This window comes from Rattus norvegicus, chromosome 16 (genome assembly GCF_036323735.1).
Source record: "Rattus norvegicus strain BN/NHsdMcwi chromosome 16, GRCr8, whole genome shotgun sequence".
Classification (NCBI taxonomy): Eukaryota; Metazoa; Chordata; class Mammalia; order Rodentia; family Muridae; genus Rattus; species Rattus norvegicus.
In genome coordinates, this window is record NC_086034.1 from 84927990 (window position 1) to 84944627 (window position 16638).

At 47.7% G+C, this 16638-nt stretch overlaps 1 protein-coding gene across 1 annotated transcript in view; it reads left to right on the forward strand.

The window, feature by feature from the left end:
* Positions 1-16638, forward strand: part of Col4a1 (collagen type IV alpha 1 chain) — a 110886-nt gene that overhangs the window by 42393 nt on the left and 51855 nt on the right. The window lies entirely within an intron of this gene.

Sequence of the window (16638 nt, forward strand, 5' to 3'; positions counted from 1 at the left end):
CAACTGTCTGAACAAGTTCTCTTCCTTCTTGTTTAAGAATCGTGGATCCAGGAAAAGGTATTTTTCTTGCTTTTTGGTGGGCCAAACTCTCCTTTTATTTTTAAATATGATTATACCATTTAATTCCACACATGTATATTATATAGCTTGATTATATCTGCCCCAAACATTCCCTTCCCATCATCCCTCAGACCACACTGTGGAAGTCTGAGCTTTGAAGCCAGGACTCCCGAATGACACAGGAATGTCTTCCCTTCCCAAGGACCTTTTCATTTTACTTTTCCTGATATTTTAGATTGCCCACACCTTAAAATTCATCTGGGCTTGTTGTTCTTAGAAATAGGACAGGGGCAACACATAACTCAGAGAGAGCAACCGCCACCTAAGTGGGAGAGAACGTTGAAGCCAGACAGAGGTTGTGATCAGTTTCTGATGCATGCTTTCTAAAGTCCCCAAGGAACAGGGACAGTGTTACAGTGCCCAGTCCCTTCTGTGGACACTGGAGGATCTGAGGTGGATTGCCACATGGCTTTGTGCTGTGTTGGGCTCTTGAGTTGCAGATAGATCTGAGTGCTATCATCAAACAATCAATGACAATGACAGACACACCTTTGACTCTCAGTGATCATTCTGTATTGCTAATGTCTGCACTGTCCCTGCCTTGAAGACCATGTCATACTCAAATCAGATAACTGATTGGCCTTGCATATAATGGCTTTGTGTTCTCCCAGTGGATCTGTGCGAATGCTGTCTTAAATGATAGGACCTGGATGCTTTTGCTTGTTAAAGATTCCTTCTGCTAGCCCTTGGGATGGTAAAGGCAGTCAGCCCCTGGCATCAGCTTTATGCATGAAAGTTTGGCATTTGTGCATTGCTGGACTAGGACTTGTTTAAGAAGCCTTTCTCAACCCCTGGCCATGGCAGTCCTCATTTATGTAAACTACAACTGGTCTGGAGCAGGATAGGACAGCTTCCCTGGTGAAGTAGGATCAGGGCCACCCTGTGTTCTTACACCAGACCTATTTGGATATAGGCTAGACTCTGGTGTCCACACATATGTGGGAAAACATGTTAATTTATGTTCCTTCATCAGTGGAAACTGCCCATGTCCTTTTGACAAACACTATACTAGCAAAGTTTAGTCTTCCTGCCTTAGTGATTCATGCAAAAGGCCTTCCCGCAGTCCTGGCTGCACAGAGAGTATTAACTAAGTATCTCGAATCTTCATAGAACGCTTTAACCCAGCGGTTACCCAGACCCTTGCCAAAGATGTGGGAGGAAACACATTGCCCTGTCGCTACTCATTATACTGCCTGTGATTCATGACCCCTCTCCACACGCTTGGTCTGTACCACAGAGATAAGGTCATCGCATGGAGTGCTCCCTCACACTGCTGTCTCTCTGTCTAACATGCATGTGGTATCAGATGTCTGACAGGGTTGGAGATAGGGCCAGTCTGGAATCCATCCTTCTGTCTCTAGCTTGAAAATCTGGGAAGCATTTGGTGCAGTGTCAGAGGCAAGCATTCACAGGAGAGCTTTCCCCCTTTTTGGGTAGATGACTGGCTTGTGGCTTGACCAGCTGCTGAGGCCCCAGAGATGTTTCACAGTTGCCCAGGTCCCCTGTTCGAGTTAACAGATATCTTCACACAGACAACGATCGCCCACAGACACTAGAGCTAGGCTTCAGTGTGTCAGAGTGGAAAAGAAAAGGAGGGAGCTTAGTTTTCCATGTCTACACCAGATCACGCATGGTGACGAACACCTTTTTAAAGGCGTTACCATGATGCTTACCTTACCGTGGAGGAAAACAGCTAGTGCGGGTTCTTTACTTGAGTGTGATAATTTTTTCCCCCTGGAGGTTTGTGTGCATCGGGGAATGTCTTGCAGCCTCCCTGGTGTCTACACACTCAGTTTGTGAAGTGCACTGCCCTACTGTGATGAATAGAGATGTTTCTAGCTATAGCTAAATATGTCTTGGGGTAGAGAATGAAGAACAACTGGATTCACTCACTCTTAGCAGCTGCTGGTAGGAGCCCTGCTAGGTTTCATTCGTAATGTCAGGTTGTTGAACATCTACAAGATCTATGCTGCCCTCTAAACCAATAGTGGTTGTAACTGTGTCTGGAGGATCCCCAAGAACTCAGTATGTTCCCCTCCGGTTGTAGGCAGTCCTTCCAGGTCTTGTTTTCAAAGAGTGAATGAGGCTGTCGGACTGTTAGGCAAACAGACCGCAGGGAACCACGCCGTGACAGGGAGCTGGACAGGTGGGCCCTGTGTTGCAGTTCCTCCTCCTTGAGGTAGATTGTGAGAGCCCTACCTGGATTACTAGCAGCTAGTCAGTCTCAGGAAAGGCCTGTCCTTCCATCAAGGGTATCGGTTTAGGGGTATACCAAGAGATGCATACACCTCCCTCTCAGTGAGCATTCCCATAGGAAACACTGGCACCCAGGTGGCCTTTGAAGAAATTCATAGTTCCGGTTAAAGCCAGTGAGTCTTCATCGCTTACTAGGCATGGTACCTCCTTGGCTTGCTGTGGTAGCAAATGTGGCCTTATCAAATATGTAGTGAGGACCCAAGTCTAAGACCAGGGACACTAGCTTCTTCCACCCACTGTGGCTGTCCCTACACATTCTGCGGGCTTTTAAGAGCTCGGGTGGGCTTACCTGTCTATCTGTGGGAGTGTGATTGGTTGACTTGTGTTTGGCCATTTCTAGTTGCTCAGAGCATAGGGTTGTATCTCGCGTCAAAGACGTGCTAAGTAGGAGCTAAGCCCTATCTTCAAGGAGCGCTCATCATGGCCAAACCCAAGAAGAGAGGTGGAATTTTCCATCCTTTCAAATCTAAGTGTTGCATTACGCTGCCCGTCCCTCATCTCTGCGGGGCCATGCCTCCTGTCTCAGAACCGGAAATTCCCTGATTCTGAGAGCTTCATGGCTTGCATTCTAGTCATTTTTGGGCTATGCTGTGATGATCACTAAAGATGCCTTAGGCCATAACATCACTTTTAAGATGCAGGACTTTACCCTCTCTGCATCACAAACACAGACCGCTTTCTTAGTCATCATTAGGTCTGAGGTGACATTCTCTCCCAAGGCAAGGATTGTGCTTTACTGGAGAATTCAGTAATCTTCCATTTATAAATGCATTCATTTCATTGTCTTTTTTTTAAAGTAGAAAACACCGTACTCATGATTTTATTGTGAAATACAAATGTACAAGCACGGTGTTTTTTTTTTTTTAAGTATATTTTGCTTCATGTATGAGTTAGTGGCTCCCTTTTTATTCCTTGCCATTCTTCTATGTCTCTGTGTAATTGTTTAAGTTGAGGCCCTTTAGGACAACAGGACAAGATGATATTGTTATGAGTTAAGTAGAAAATTGTAAATTTATTTTCCATAAATTAAGCTTAACCAAGTATATTATTTAAACGTTACGAGGTAGCCTATTTCTCCCCAGAAAATGCATTTTCTTCACACATAGCACACTCTTGTGAAGATTCTTTGGGATGTTGAGCCGGTTAACCGGTTTGAATGAACAGCAGGTTATTCATAAGAATATGTAAGTTTTTAAAATACCTTCTCTGGGAAGATACTTCAAAGAGTTTTGGTTAGTGGAATCTAGGGTGTTTGAAAAGGAGATCTGCTTTCTCATTTTCCCCATACGAGGGATTTAAAAATCATACCGCACAAGAGAAACACCACTGCTCACCCTGAGATAGTAAAAGACTTTCTTACTAGGCAAAGGTTAGTGTGTCCCCCAAGAGTCTCTAAGGCCGTCCCTAGCATTTTTGAGCCTGAAGGCACGTCTTGCTGTTTGTCAGGGTTCTGAAAAGTCTGGAGAGACAGTGAGTGGTATTCTGTTAAGTTTCCCTAAATGCAGTCCTCGGCTGCCTTCAGGATGCCAGTGCCTGTCCTTTGGTTTGGGTAGATTGTGAAGGCACCGTGTTTGGGAAACAGGCGAAAACCTGCACACACATTTTTTTTTGCCACAGGTGGCTCGGAATCCTTTCCCATCAATTATCCCCCAAGGAACCCTCTGGGTGTGGCACAACAGGGCTTCCTCACACCTCACACTTGACAGGTGCTTTTGTTTGCTGCCCTCGACTCTGGTGTGGGTTCCTCCATCTCTCGATGAGTGGCCTTTTAGTGGCCACTCATCAAGCCTTTCAGGCTAGTTGCTCAGATGAGCATGTTCCCAGAGCTAGTGTGCAACACCAAATTCCACTCAGGAAGCTAAACGCAGGGCACACCTGACAGGGAGGTGGGGACAGTGTTTTTTCAGAGTCGAGATAAATATGAGGAACGTTTGCGTGCTGGCTCGACTCACCACATGTTCACAGAGTGCAGACCCATACTCCTCTGTCCTGACAGAGAGGAAGTGACCAGCCAGCCTGCAGCCCCCAGCCTGTCAGTCACAGCAGAGCTGGGCGGGCTTTGTTGTTTCTGCCGGAGAAAGTGTGAGCTACGCTTGGGAGGCCTTCCAGAAAAGCATTAACCACCCACCTCTAGCCCACCTCTTATTTTGTTGCCCATTTCCAAAATCACCACCCTGTGGCTTCCAGGAGGACCAGACTCCTGTACCCGGTGTCCCAACGTTCCCAAACACGCGGTGTTCTGACGCTAACCACTTTTCCTGTAGTGCATTTCCTTCCAAGTTCTGCCCAGGCCACCCCACCCCCCCTTCCTTGCCAGCAGCCCTTAGTCAGGTCTCGCCACAGGGTGTTCTGTATGAAATGTTACTGCGTTTCTGAGAACGCAGGGCTCTGTTGGGTCTGGCTGCAGCTCTCTGGGCCATGCATGTTTGTCTGGAGGCTCTGGGGATGCTCTCTTCCGTTCGGTGGGTGATATGGGCCAACACACTCGTCCTTTTCCATGTCTATCTGGTGTCTTGTCATGCCAAGATTTTTTCCAGATGTTCCAATTTCCCATTTCCTCACAGTGCGCATGAATCATCCCCTGGCTCCCCAGTCGTGAGAATCGACTTGGATTCTCACAGTCACCTACTTTTGTCTTTTTTTTTTTTAATTTTTTTTGGATAGAATTTTTAAGAGGATTTTTTTTTTTATAAGAATCGTCAGAATCCCGGGACATGTTCATAGTCTGCCACGGGGAAGCCACTAAGAGGGATCCATGACCACGTGGGCGTGTCTTGGTCTGCACGCTGTGTCCTGCTATGTCTCCCTGGTGTATCAGTACCCTTTAAGGGACCTGGAGCTGCCTCTGCCACAGCTCACATTCACCTGCCTGGATCCCAACATTAACTCCACGTGCCCCTTGGCTGTGTGCTTCCGAAGCCGGTAGACTCCGGGGTAACTCCCCACCGCTCTCCGCTTGCAGCTGTTTGGAATGTAGTTCCTCTAGCACAGCTTGGAACATAGGAAATGGGTTTGGTTCCCATGTTCAGAAACAACAGTAGGGAATTTAGTGCCTTGAAATCAGGTCCAGGGGTTGGCTCACGGCTCTGGCTAAGAAGTCCGTGGCCCTGGGTATGATACATAGTCCTAGATCTGGAACGTTCAGCTTTAATTGGAAGTGGATTTTCCTGGAAGATTGGCCATAGAATTCAGCCAGTCCACAGTAGGGTCCCATCCTGCGGCTTTGTCAGCCTGGCATTGAGTCTGCACTTGCATCGGTGAGGCAGGCATCGGCAGTTCTTGTCTTCTTTCTATGAGACTACATACACTGCATCCGTGAGGCAGGCATCGGCAGTTCTTGTCTTCTTTCTATGAGACTACATACACTGCATCCGTGAGGCAGGCATCGGCAGTTCTTGTCTTCATTCTACATGGCCAGCATTACAGTATTTTCTTCTTGTAGCAGTGAACTCAATGTGACATTGGCTGGCAGGAGAAGAACTTTTGAAGGGGACAAAAGGAGGTCGTGTGTTTTAATCAGAGATCAAAGACTTACCGTAAGCCCTGACAAGTGAGACCTTTGCCTCTGGATTCCGCAGTTGTCAGGAGTACACAGCATACACTTCCAGGCAGCAGTCAGGCTGATAATGAAGATGGAGGGTGGGCATCGGGGGGCTACACCCTCAGATGACATTAACAGAGCCCTGGGTCCTTCCTTGTGAAGTGATTGGAGCATGGTGGGCAGGCAGTTAAACAAAGGGAGAATTAGAGTTAACGAGCGTTCCAGACAGCTTTGGGGAAGTGTCCCCTCTTTGTTGTAGTTTTCCCATTTGGCAAACCCATTATGAGGTCAAAGGTACAGCTCAGCTCCGTGTCTGCCTATAGTTTAGCATACCTCCTGGCTAATTAGACAGTTTCCATAATGGTAATATGCCATGCTTCTCTACCTTCCTAGCCCTTCCTAGCGCTGTGACCCTTTAATGCAGTTTCTTGTGTGGTGGTGACCCCCAACCATACATCATCCCATTGATACTTATAGCTGCAATTATGCTATGTTATGAATCATAATATAAATATCTGATATGCCACCCCTGTGAAAGGGTCATCGGACTAACTGGTCATGACCCGCAGGTTGAGAACCATCACTTGGCTTCATGTTAAATCCACTCAGTTTCTTCCCGTGGGGTTCTGGTGAGAGAAGGTGGTGCTTGAGGGGTGATCTCTAAGGCACTGCGATGAAACCACTGGGGCATTGGGTCCCTTGGTGGGGTCCCCTGTTCATCCTGCCCATAGACCCATCTGCTAATAGAGGAAGGGTACTTTCAGACGTGGCTGCTAGCTGGGACTCTCCCAGGTACTTCCTGGGATCGCAAAGGCTTGTCCAGTGTCCTGCTGAAGCATTTCACATCTAGAGGTCAGCTTGTGGCTCTGGGTGAGAGGTTCATGGCTCTTTAGGTGGCTGTGAATTCCAGGGTCTAAATTACCCAGCTCCAGGTTTAGTTTGGGGAAGGTTTCCTCTGGAAATTCGACAAAGAGATTACATGGCCACAGGAAACCCCCTGAGCTAGAAGGTTTCTAAGCACTTCAGCGCTCTGTCCCTCTCCCCTGTGTGGAGTTTCTGTGCTCCCAAGGCACTGGAAGGCTTTGGTAGTGGTTAGTCAGGCAGGCAGCCCTTACCACGTAAGCACAGTGGGTCCTCGGAGCAGCAATGTGGCAACAGTACAGAGATGCCGCACGCTGAGCACTGGGTGACCCTGAGCAGCAGCACGCTGGGCTGCAGTTGAGTGGCCTCTGAACTTTCCTCCCTTAAGGCACCCCAAGTTTACCCTCAATGGACAAGGGTACATTTTCGTTATGGGAGTTTGTTCGAAAGCTTGCTGTGGTACTCTGATCTAATCAGATGCTCATTTTTATGGGGGAAAAGAAGGGCCCCAAAGACTCTTATCCCTGACTGTGTTCTTACCCAGAATGCCAGATATTTTCTCCAGAACCCTTCCTGCCGGCCTGAGGAATCTTATAAACAATCGTGATTCATCCCTGTGGGTGATTCGGGTGTGCTCCCTCTCCACTCTGCCTCCCGCTGATAAGGGTTTGGAGCCCCAGGGGCTTGGTGCCTTGCTCAGAGGTCCTTGGTGGAGAGGGCCACACTGTCCATTCCTGGACCACACACAATGTTGGGAACAGACTAGTGTAGACTGTGTCCCCTCAGCCTGGTTCTGCAAGGGCACCTTCCTTCCGGCCTCCCTCCTCCCAGCCTCCTTTCTCCCAGCCTCCTTCCTGGCCTCCTTCTTCCTGGCCTCCCCATCCTGCCTTAGAAAGGGGCTACTCATTTTTCCCAGAGACAATGAGGGGCAGTTAATTGAGCATCTTGCCTCTCAGGGCAGAAGCAAAATACAGTTGAGGGGACTTGCAGCTGAGCTAATCGTAACATTGTAACCTCTGATTGAGGTTAAAGTAACATTTTTTTCTTTTTCATGGGTTGTCAATTGCTTGTCTCTATTGAGGAGCAACCATCCTGATGATTCCAAAGCCTGATGATAACAGCTGGGCCTGAGGTGAGGTTGAGCCAAGGCTTGGTTTCTGGGCCCCAGAGCATCTCTTTGCCTCTCTTTATGGAATTCTCTCACGTTCCTCCCTGAGTTACTAGTCCCTTCTCAGTGTTCTCTCCCCACGTTGTCTGCTCACAGCTCAGTCTTACCTGATCTAGGGTGAGCTCCAGACCCGTGAGGCAGAGATACAAATTGATTCTGGGATGTGCATATCAGAAAAGGGGGCCAGGGACTTGGATATTTTACATACAGCATCAGGATGGTTTTCTTTGTCTTATTCCAGTTAAGATACTGTTGTAACAAAACACCCCAGATTAAGTGACTTCCTGGAGGCAGGAAGTCTGACTTCATGAACTCCTTGTCTGATTGTAGCCCACTTCCTTCACAGACAGGTGTTCCCTTGGTGTCCTCAGGCTGGGAGAGACCATGAGCTCCCTAGGTTCTGCTGACTCCTTCTTGACCACATCACCTTCCAATGTTTGCCCTTCCCCTTCTTCATACCACCACCTGGGGACTAGCGCTCAACACGTGAGTCCTGGGTTCAGATGTGAAGTTCACCTGGAGAGGAGGACACGCCTGTCCTTACTGCACCTGTCCCCTCAGGTGGACAGCGCAGGGCAGCTGTTCATGCAGCTGTTTCTGTGGTCCTCTCTGTCTGATACATTCCTTCGAGGCGATGCTTGCAGGAGAGACGTCTGACGTTGTGTCTTCCGGCAGTGTCAAAGACTCCGACCTGCTGGTGTTTTATCGGCAGGAGCTGGAATGTGGTGGCTTGCAGGACGCTGAGCTGATTTGAGGTCAGCCGTGATGGTGACATTTTTAAGTAGACATTTCCTCGGGGTCAAATGCTTTTCCAGTGATTGTGTTCTGGGAAAAGAGCCCCGTGATTCAGCAGAATTTAGCAGAGCACCTCCATTCCTCATTTCTCTAGCAAGCGCTGAAGTGAAACATCTGAGACGCTGGTGCCCATGGGTTTTTCTCCTCTCTGGCTCATGTGATGCCTGACAGGAGAGCTGTCCTGTTTTCTATTTCCCAATCTGCTTAGGTCTCCATGTTTTATCTCCCAAATATTTTTCCTTGGACATGGGAAGTGGCTGCTATGATTAAAAGGAACTATTTAAATCTAGCCTGACTTCCTCTAATGGCTTTTCTGATTGTCAGAGGGATCTTTGATTTTACTGTTAGATAAGGACCAGGAACTGAAGAGGAGGGTGTGGGTTCTAGCTCACGGACCCAAGACTGAGCATAACTACTTCCTTTCTGTGGATTCTGTGGATGCATGTTCTCTGCCCAGTGTGTATCTTTCACTTGTTTATCCCAGCCTGGGACTGTGCTCTTGCCTTCTCTAGGACACAACTGTCTCAATGGCCCAGATAGAGAAAGGGTGGGGGAGACACACAGACAGATGACAGACAGACAGATAGATAGAGATAGGTAGGTAGATAGACAGACAGACAGACAGATAAATATACAGAGATAGGTAGATAGACAGACAGACAGGTAGATAAATATACAGAGATAGGTAGATAGACAGACAGACAGACAGATAGATAAATAGGCAGATAGATAGACAGATAGATGGACAAACAGACAGGCAGACAGGCAGGCAGGTAGGTAGATTTTGAGAGATAGAGATAGATATAGAGATAGACATAGAAAGATAGACAGACTAGAGACAGACAGACAGACAGACAGACAGACAGACAGAGTTAGCCAGTGCTGGTGCCTAGACAGGACCCAGCCTTCTAGACAGTGTGTATCTCAGACCGTATTGTGCATATCTTCCATTGTTTCAAGCAACGTGAGCACCCAGTGCAGGTTAAATTGGGCTGACTAAGGGCATTTGTTTGTACAGGGACAGGGACACTTTGTACTCTGTCCAGCGTTTTGCTCCTGAAGTTATTACAGCGAGGCTCTTCTTCACATAATTTATAAAGTAGCCATTGGAAGACAGGGTGGGCCAGTTCTTCCATTCTCTAGGCCCGGCTGTAGCTGTGGGATCTCTAAGGACCCCGTGGAGGAGGGACAGGCCTCTGTTGGCCTGGAATTCTGTGTGTGAGCTCAGGATTTCCAGAGTGAACAGCTGTATACCTGGGAGACACGGGGAGTCCTTTGCGTGCTTGGCCTATGAGTCTCCTCAGCTTCATCATTTCTTTCAGACCTCGGAGCCTTGGAGTGGGCACTGTGCTGGCAAGCCTCAGTGCCAGCTTCTGTCCCTTCCCTCGCCGTCTCTCACACAGCTGTACTTGGTCATCTGCCCTCTAATCTCTTGCTGTTGTTGTTATTGTTAAAATAGCAAATTACATGGGAGAATGTTGTGTTTTTACACTGTACCTCCTATACTCTGTTTCGTGGGAAAGTTGCTGCCTTGTAATTAGCAAACTGTAATGAAATTTGTCTCCACTTCTTGGTTCTGAGCCAAGGAACTTATCATTTTAATCTATATCAGTATTAAGCAATTAAGAGCATAAAAGCAGGAAATGATACTATAAATTCAGCATGATTTTACAAACCTCTATAAAATAGGCCCCAGTAATGGCATAAAGAGTAAATCTAAGTTATTATTATGAAGATGGTTTGAATAATTGGATTGCAGCCTGGCTTCAAGAATGCCTCACTTCAGCTTCTAAAAACATGTGTGTCCGGTTTGAGCTGCACCGAAACGGCCAGCTGAGGAAAACCGTTCAGACACCGAGGCCCTTCCTGGCGCAGCCATTTTCTGATGCGTTCTGCCATCTTCCTCTGCACTTAGACTAAATCAAGATTTTTTTTTTTTGATCCCAAGCAAAATGATACAGCAGCTCAGCTTCTTGCTTTGTTTCTTTGATTGGGTGGTTGTACTGTGAAGGAGCTGTGATATTTAGTGAAAACAGACTAAAATCCTTCTGTGTTCTGGCTAGGGTCCATTAGATAGTGGCTTCCCGTGGTCACCAAGTTGGTCTCTGTGAATTCCCAAGGTCGGCCAAGGCTACCCTGTATTAATGGACAGGGTCTCATTTTTTACCTTTCGGTGAAGCCCTTTATGTGGTTAGTGGGGTTTAAAAACTACGCTGGATCCCAGGGGAGACGGGCCCAGTGCTGATAATTGCCTAATAGCTTGGTGGGGAAGGGAAGTTAAGGATGGACACTGAGTGTTGATGGCATCAGACATGTGTGGGCTTCAAGAGTCCTGAGACCTCATTAGAGGATGCCTTGGTGTACGGTGGCCCTACTAACAGGAAGTAACCGATCCTTGATCAGAGTTGACCCTCAGACCACTGTTGCCTATTTACTCACTGGAAAATGGACTTTTGGTGAATCCAAATGGTTGGTATTAGAGCCAAGACCAGACTCTTCTGGTTCCTGTGGAAGTTCTTTCCCCATTAGAGCAAGTAATGAGGGAAACTAAGTCAGACCCTTTCCCCACTCCCTTCTCCCTTCCTCCCTCCATCCCTCCTCCTTCCTTCCCTCCTCCCTTCCTTACCCCCCTTTATTTGAGACAGTTTCCTGTATCCTTGAACTCTGGACCCCCCATTCTGAGTGCTAGGGTTACGGGGTGCGTGGACCAAGCCTGGCCTGTCTGAGTTCTTCATTTCTATTGTTCATATTTTTGTTACCACAGACCAAAAAAAAAATAGTCCATGGCCAGACTGTGGCATTTCCTGACATTTATCTGTCCTGGTTTCGTTTAAGGTCCCGCCACACCCACACACACTCTCAAGTTAATAACATCTTCACCCTCCAAGGGCTTCTTAGGAACAGAGGGTACTTTTCAAACTTCCCATTAATGAAGAGAATGGCTCTTTAAACTGTTGATTCAGAGATCATGAAGACAATAAGAAAACTTATCTTTACGGGCAAACAATTTATTTCTTTTCTCTCTGAACTCAGAAGAGAGCCAACCCCTGTGTAGTCTTATTACCCATTATCTATATTCTAAAGTCTCAGCCCCTCCCCAAACTCCACATTAATCCAGAGCACAAAATTTTGATCATTTTCCTGAAACTTGGAAAATGAGGGGCAGCCATATTGTCAGCACCAAGGAACATCACGGCAGATTTGTGCAGCCTGAGACCATCATCTTATGTTATCCGGGCCAGGAGCATGTCCAGCACTCCTCTAAAGTCTACCTCATGCTCCAAGGACAGCCTTCATTAAAAGAAAAGTATCCTGGTGGGGTTAGTAACAAAAGACACCAACAGGTCAAGTCACAGAGATGGGATACTTGAGTGTCCCCTGGACTGAGGGTTAAGGGGACACTAACCTGCATGTCTGAACCATGGCAGGCCAGTCCTGTGCAGCACCACTTCACTGTCTACGCTGTGGGGGCTTCCTTGCTGTGTGGCCTGGTGTGCCCAGAATGACTTCCTGTGTGGGGTGTGGTGAACTTGGCCTAGCACCTGATGCTATTCCCTGCCCATGTGGAAGGGAGCTGTGTCAGGTGAAGAGCTGGGATGGCTTCTACAAATCAGGATGAGCAAAGCAAGCAGAAGGCAACAGCTACTGCATCGGGGTGCTCTGTGATCCCTGGGTCTTGTTAGTTCTGTGCATATAAGTTCTTAACTTCAGTAACCTCATTCAACCTTGACTCTCTCTGTGCCCGAGATACAGAGTCATCCAGGGCCACAGCTAGGGAAGTTCCCAACCTGTCAGGAGCACCTTGCAGGCCTGAGCTTTCCTGTTTTAAAAGAACACTTAGTTATTTGGTCAGATATTAACTTACTCACTCATCCCCCCCCCCCCCAACACTTCCTAGCCTAGGTTGGCCTGCAGCTCATGGTACAGCTCTGGTTGGCCTTGAACTTGTAGCAGTTCTGTTGTCTTGGGTGCTGGCTTCTGTGCTTAAGTCTGTAAGGGAGGAGGAGAGAGAGGTTGTATTAATGACTCTGAGCTTCATGAGTGCTCTTGCCGATAAGCTGCTAGCATGGTGGTTCATGTTACCACCTGCTGGAAGCTATTGATGATGGATAGACCCCACTGCCATCGCCCCCCCCACCACAACCATCACCATCCCCCACCCCCCATCCCCCGCCATCACTCCCCACCATTCCCCCCCACCATCTCCTCCTCCTCCTCTACCACCACTGCCACCACCACCACAATCACCACCATCTCCCCATCCCCCACCACACCCCCCACCATCTCCACCCCCCCACCATCTTCACCACCATCTTCATCACCACCATCACCACCCCCCAACCATCCCCCCACCATCCCACCACCATATCCACCACCACTACCACCACCACCATCATCCCTCTCATCCCCTGTCCCCCCCATCTTCCCCCACTTCTATTACCAATATCCCCACCACTACCATCCTCCCCCCATCACCACCACTACCACTGCACACACTTTACAGTTGGCAAATGCAGGAGAGTGGATGGAGTTACCTTAAGGCACACGTTTTCTATAACCCAGGGAAGGGAGCCAAAGGCAAACCTTTGAACATGTTTTGCTGGGAGTGCGGTGAGCCACCATTGTGGACTCAAGAACCCCCTCTTGTCCTATTTGTGCCTGTTTGCTGGATTTAATTTCTTCCTGTGTCGTGTGCTATTCTCATGCAGACATTTAACAAACCGGGTGTTAGTTTGCAAAGTAGATGTGAAAGCCCAATTGGAACGGACCACAATGCAAGTGAAAGGGACCAGCAGGAGGGAGGGGACGAAAGAGTGGGGACTAGGAGGGGTGGCTGTCTTCATTCAGTATAGTCAGAATTCACTAATAAAACCAGAAGATTTCACAGTTCATATTGTTTCAACAGTCAAAGCCCCTGGCCGCTTCATAGCCAACATTTAGGCTATCCATTTCATACTTAATTTCATAAATTCTCAATTCCAGTTCAAGCTTTTCCCTAGACAATGCTATCTCAGACCTTTGTCAAGCTTATTTCTCTCTGTTGTCCTCAGTTGAATGTGCACACACACGCATGCACACACGCACATACACACACATGCGCACGTGTGCACACACACACACTGACACACGCATATACACACACACACACTGACATACACACACACACACACACACACACATACACACACACACTGACACACACACAGCATACATATATGCAGAGGTGATCCAGGGTCCCACGTTGCCCAGGCTGACCTTGAACTCCTCATCCTCCTGCCTCTGCCTTTTGAGTACAGGGATTTCAGATCTTGCCATCACACCTGTTTGATACATTTCTGCTACAGTAACAGCCTAGAGGATCTGCCCAACACATGTAGTCCCAGTGCTCCCCCTGGTGGCCAGACTAAGAGACACCAAGGACCAGCTGTCCGTGAGAGACCACAGTTCCCAAGTCTCCTGTGACTACAATTCTTCTCCAGGGAGGGGACATCTGGCTGGGGTCCTCTTGTGTATCCAAGGGGGATGGCACTTCCCAGAAGGTAGAGCTTCCTGAAACTACCTGTCAGGGGGCCAAGAGGGAATGGGGCAAGAGAAGCCATAGAACAAATGGGGCCTTACAACAAATGTGTAGCTCAGATCGTAAGGCTGAGCAGAGATACTCCGAAGGTGTGAGATGGTCCGGTGGTTTGCATGAGCTTCTGGATGAAGGCCAAGAGTAAGAAAGTGCCCATAACACCTGGTGAGCATAGAGACAGGAGGCTGGCACAGCTCTTACTTTCTGATATAAAAACCTGCATGCTCCAGAGAGGGACTTAGAACAGAAACTGAAAGATATCACAAAGGACTGTTTTCCAACTAGTGTGAGATGTCTGCATCTCCGTGGAGGACTTGGAAATCGCTTTTTTTTCCTGCCAGTGACTTGCCGGCGCTCCATTCTGCCACTTGCTTCCCCCCCAGTCAGTGAAGTCACATTTGCTGTTGGATAGCTTCATGGGGCAAGTCTTGAGTCGTCCTTGATAAGAGGGTATTTACTGCTCTCACTTATTCTTGTGTAGAGTGAATGTCAGCTCTCCAGAAAGTATTTTAATTTTTTTCCTCAAGTGACGATGAGGAAAATTGGATTTTTATATACTAGAACATTTCTGCAGTTTTTTTTGTAGCTCTACCTATTTACTGTGTCTCCTCTCTACCCTTTGCTACACCTAGTCTCACAGTTAACTTTGTATCAATGTATGAACTTGGAATGGTAGAACTGACACTTACTGCAGCTCAGTGAAACCTTCTCCTGTGCTACATTCAATTCATTGAGAAATTCACAGACTATGGGGGAAACGGAACTGAAGTGCTACCCTGACTAAAGAAGCCCTTGCCTTGTCTTGCCCTGTGGGTCCTGTCCCCTCTCCTTGCAGCACTACAGTGTCAAGCAGAAGGCATGCAGGGAGCTCCCAGAGGGGCCCTGTCACGGGGAGCTTTTCCATGACCCGGTGACACAGATTGCAGCCTGCCTACAACTTTCCCAGCAGTATCACATTCCGGATATGGTCCTGCAGATGCCTGTTTGGCTAGGCTCAAGGGATTGAACTTGTGGAATTTTGGCTAAGTGCCACGGTCCCCCATTGACCGCTGTCCCCCATAGATCATGGTCCCCGCATCGACCATGACCCAGCATCCCAAATCGCTTCCCAGTAACCACATGCACTGGGAGCGATGGACAAAAAGTCAGGACTTTTATCACTCAGTTATGTTCAGCCTTGCTTGGGAAGTGACATCTCAGGGAACCAGATGACAGCGGGACACAGCTGCCTCAGGATCATGTCCAGGACAGAGATTTTCCTGTTGGTGTTTAGTTTGAGGCAGAGGCATCAGCCAGGTGCTAATGGGGCCTCAAGGGCTTATGCCAGGGACCTGGGCTCTATTCTGCCTGAGACTTTCCGACTTCTGCAGATTGCTCCTTGTGTGGGGTGTATTGAGGTGTTGGTTATCGCAGACTCCTGTGTCTGGTGTTGATGCGTGCCAAATGCTAATGGAATAACTTCTTCAAAGAAGGCGTAGAGGGTGGATCACATGCTTCAGTGTGTTTGCTCATACGCTTCCCTGTGTTATCTATGGAAACCCACGGTGATCCTCCTTCCCAAGTTTTGTTACAGGTGTGAGCAAACATTTTTGCTTGTGTTGTGGTTCCCTTGAAGATCCATGATCCTATTGTTTAAAAACAGTGGAAGCTTGATTGAAACAAGGGATCCACGTGGGTGATCAAAACAGCTATTTAAAATTTTAGGCTAAATTTCAGCATGATTTAATACATGCTAAAATTTAAAAAGGATTCTTCTAGTTCTATTTTATATAGAAGTATGTTTTGCCTGTGCCCACGTATGTACACTGAATGTGTGCCCATGTCCACAGAAGCCAGGACAGAGCATCTAGTCTCCTGAAATTCAAGGTACAGCTAGTTGTGGGCTCCCATGTTGATTCTGAGAACCAAACTTGTGTCCTCTGAACAACTGAGCCATCTCTCCAGCCCCTCAGATAAATACTGTAGAGACAGAATTTTAACTCATCATTCAGAATAAACTCACTGTGTAGCCCAGGCTAGACTCAAACTAGAATCCATCCTCCTGCCTCAGCTTCCCAAGTGCTAGGATTACAGAGTCACCCTCCTGGCCATCATGGTTGCTTTTGATAAGAGGACTTTGGTTGACAACTTACTTTAGATACACTTTATGTCCCCTTTAATTTTTGTACTTGGTAATTATGCCTTGAATTTAGAAATTCCCTACTATTTCAACCTCACGAGCTCTAGTTGCCTCCTCTGACTGAGACTCGAGGGAGCTGAATCTTAAGCTCCTTTCACAGTGCTGTAAGAGACAGGGAGATGATTGGGTATTACAAAGGAGCC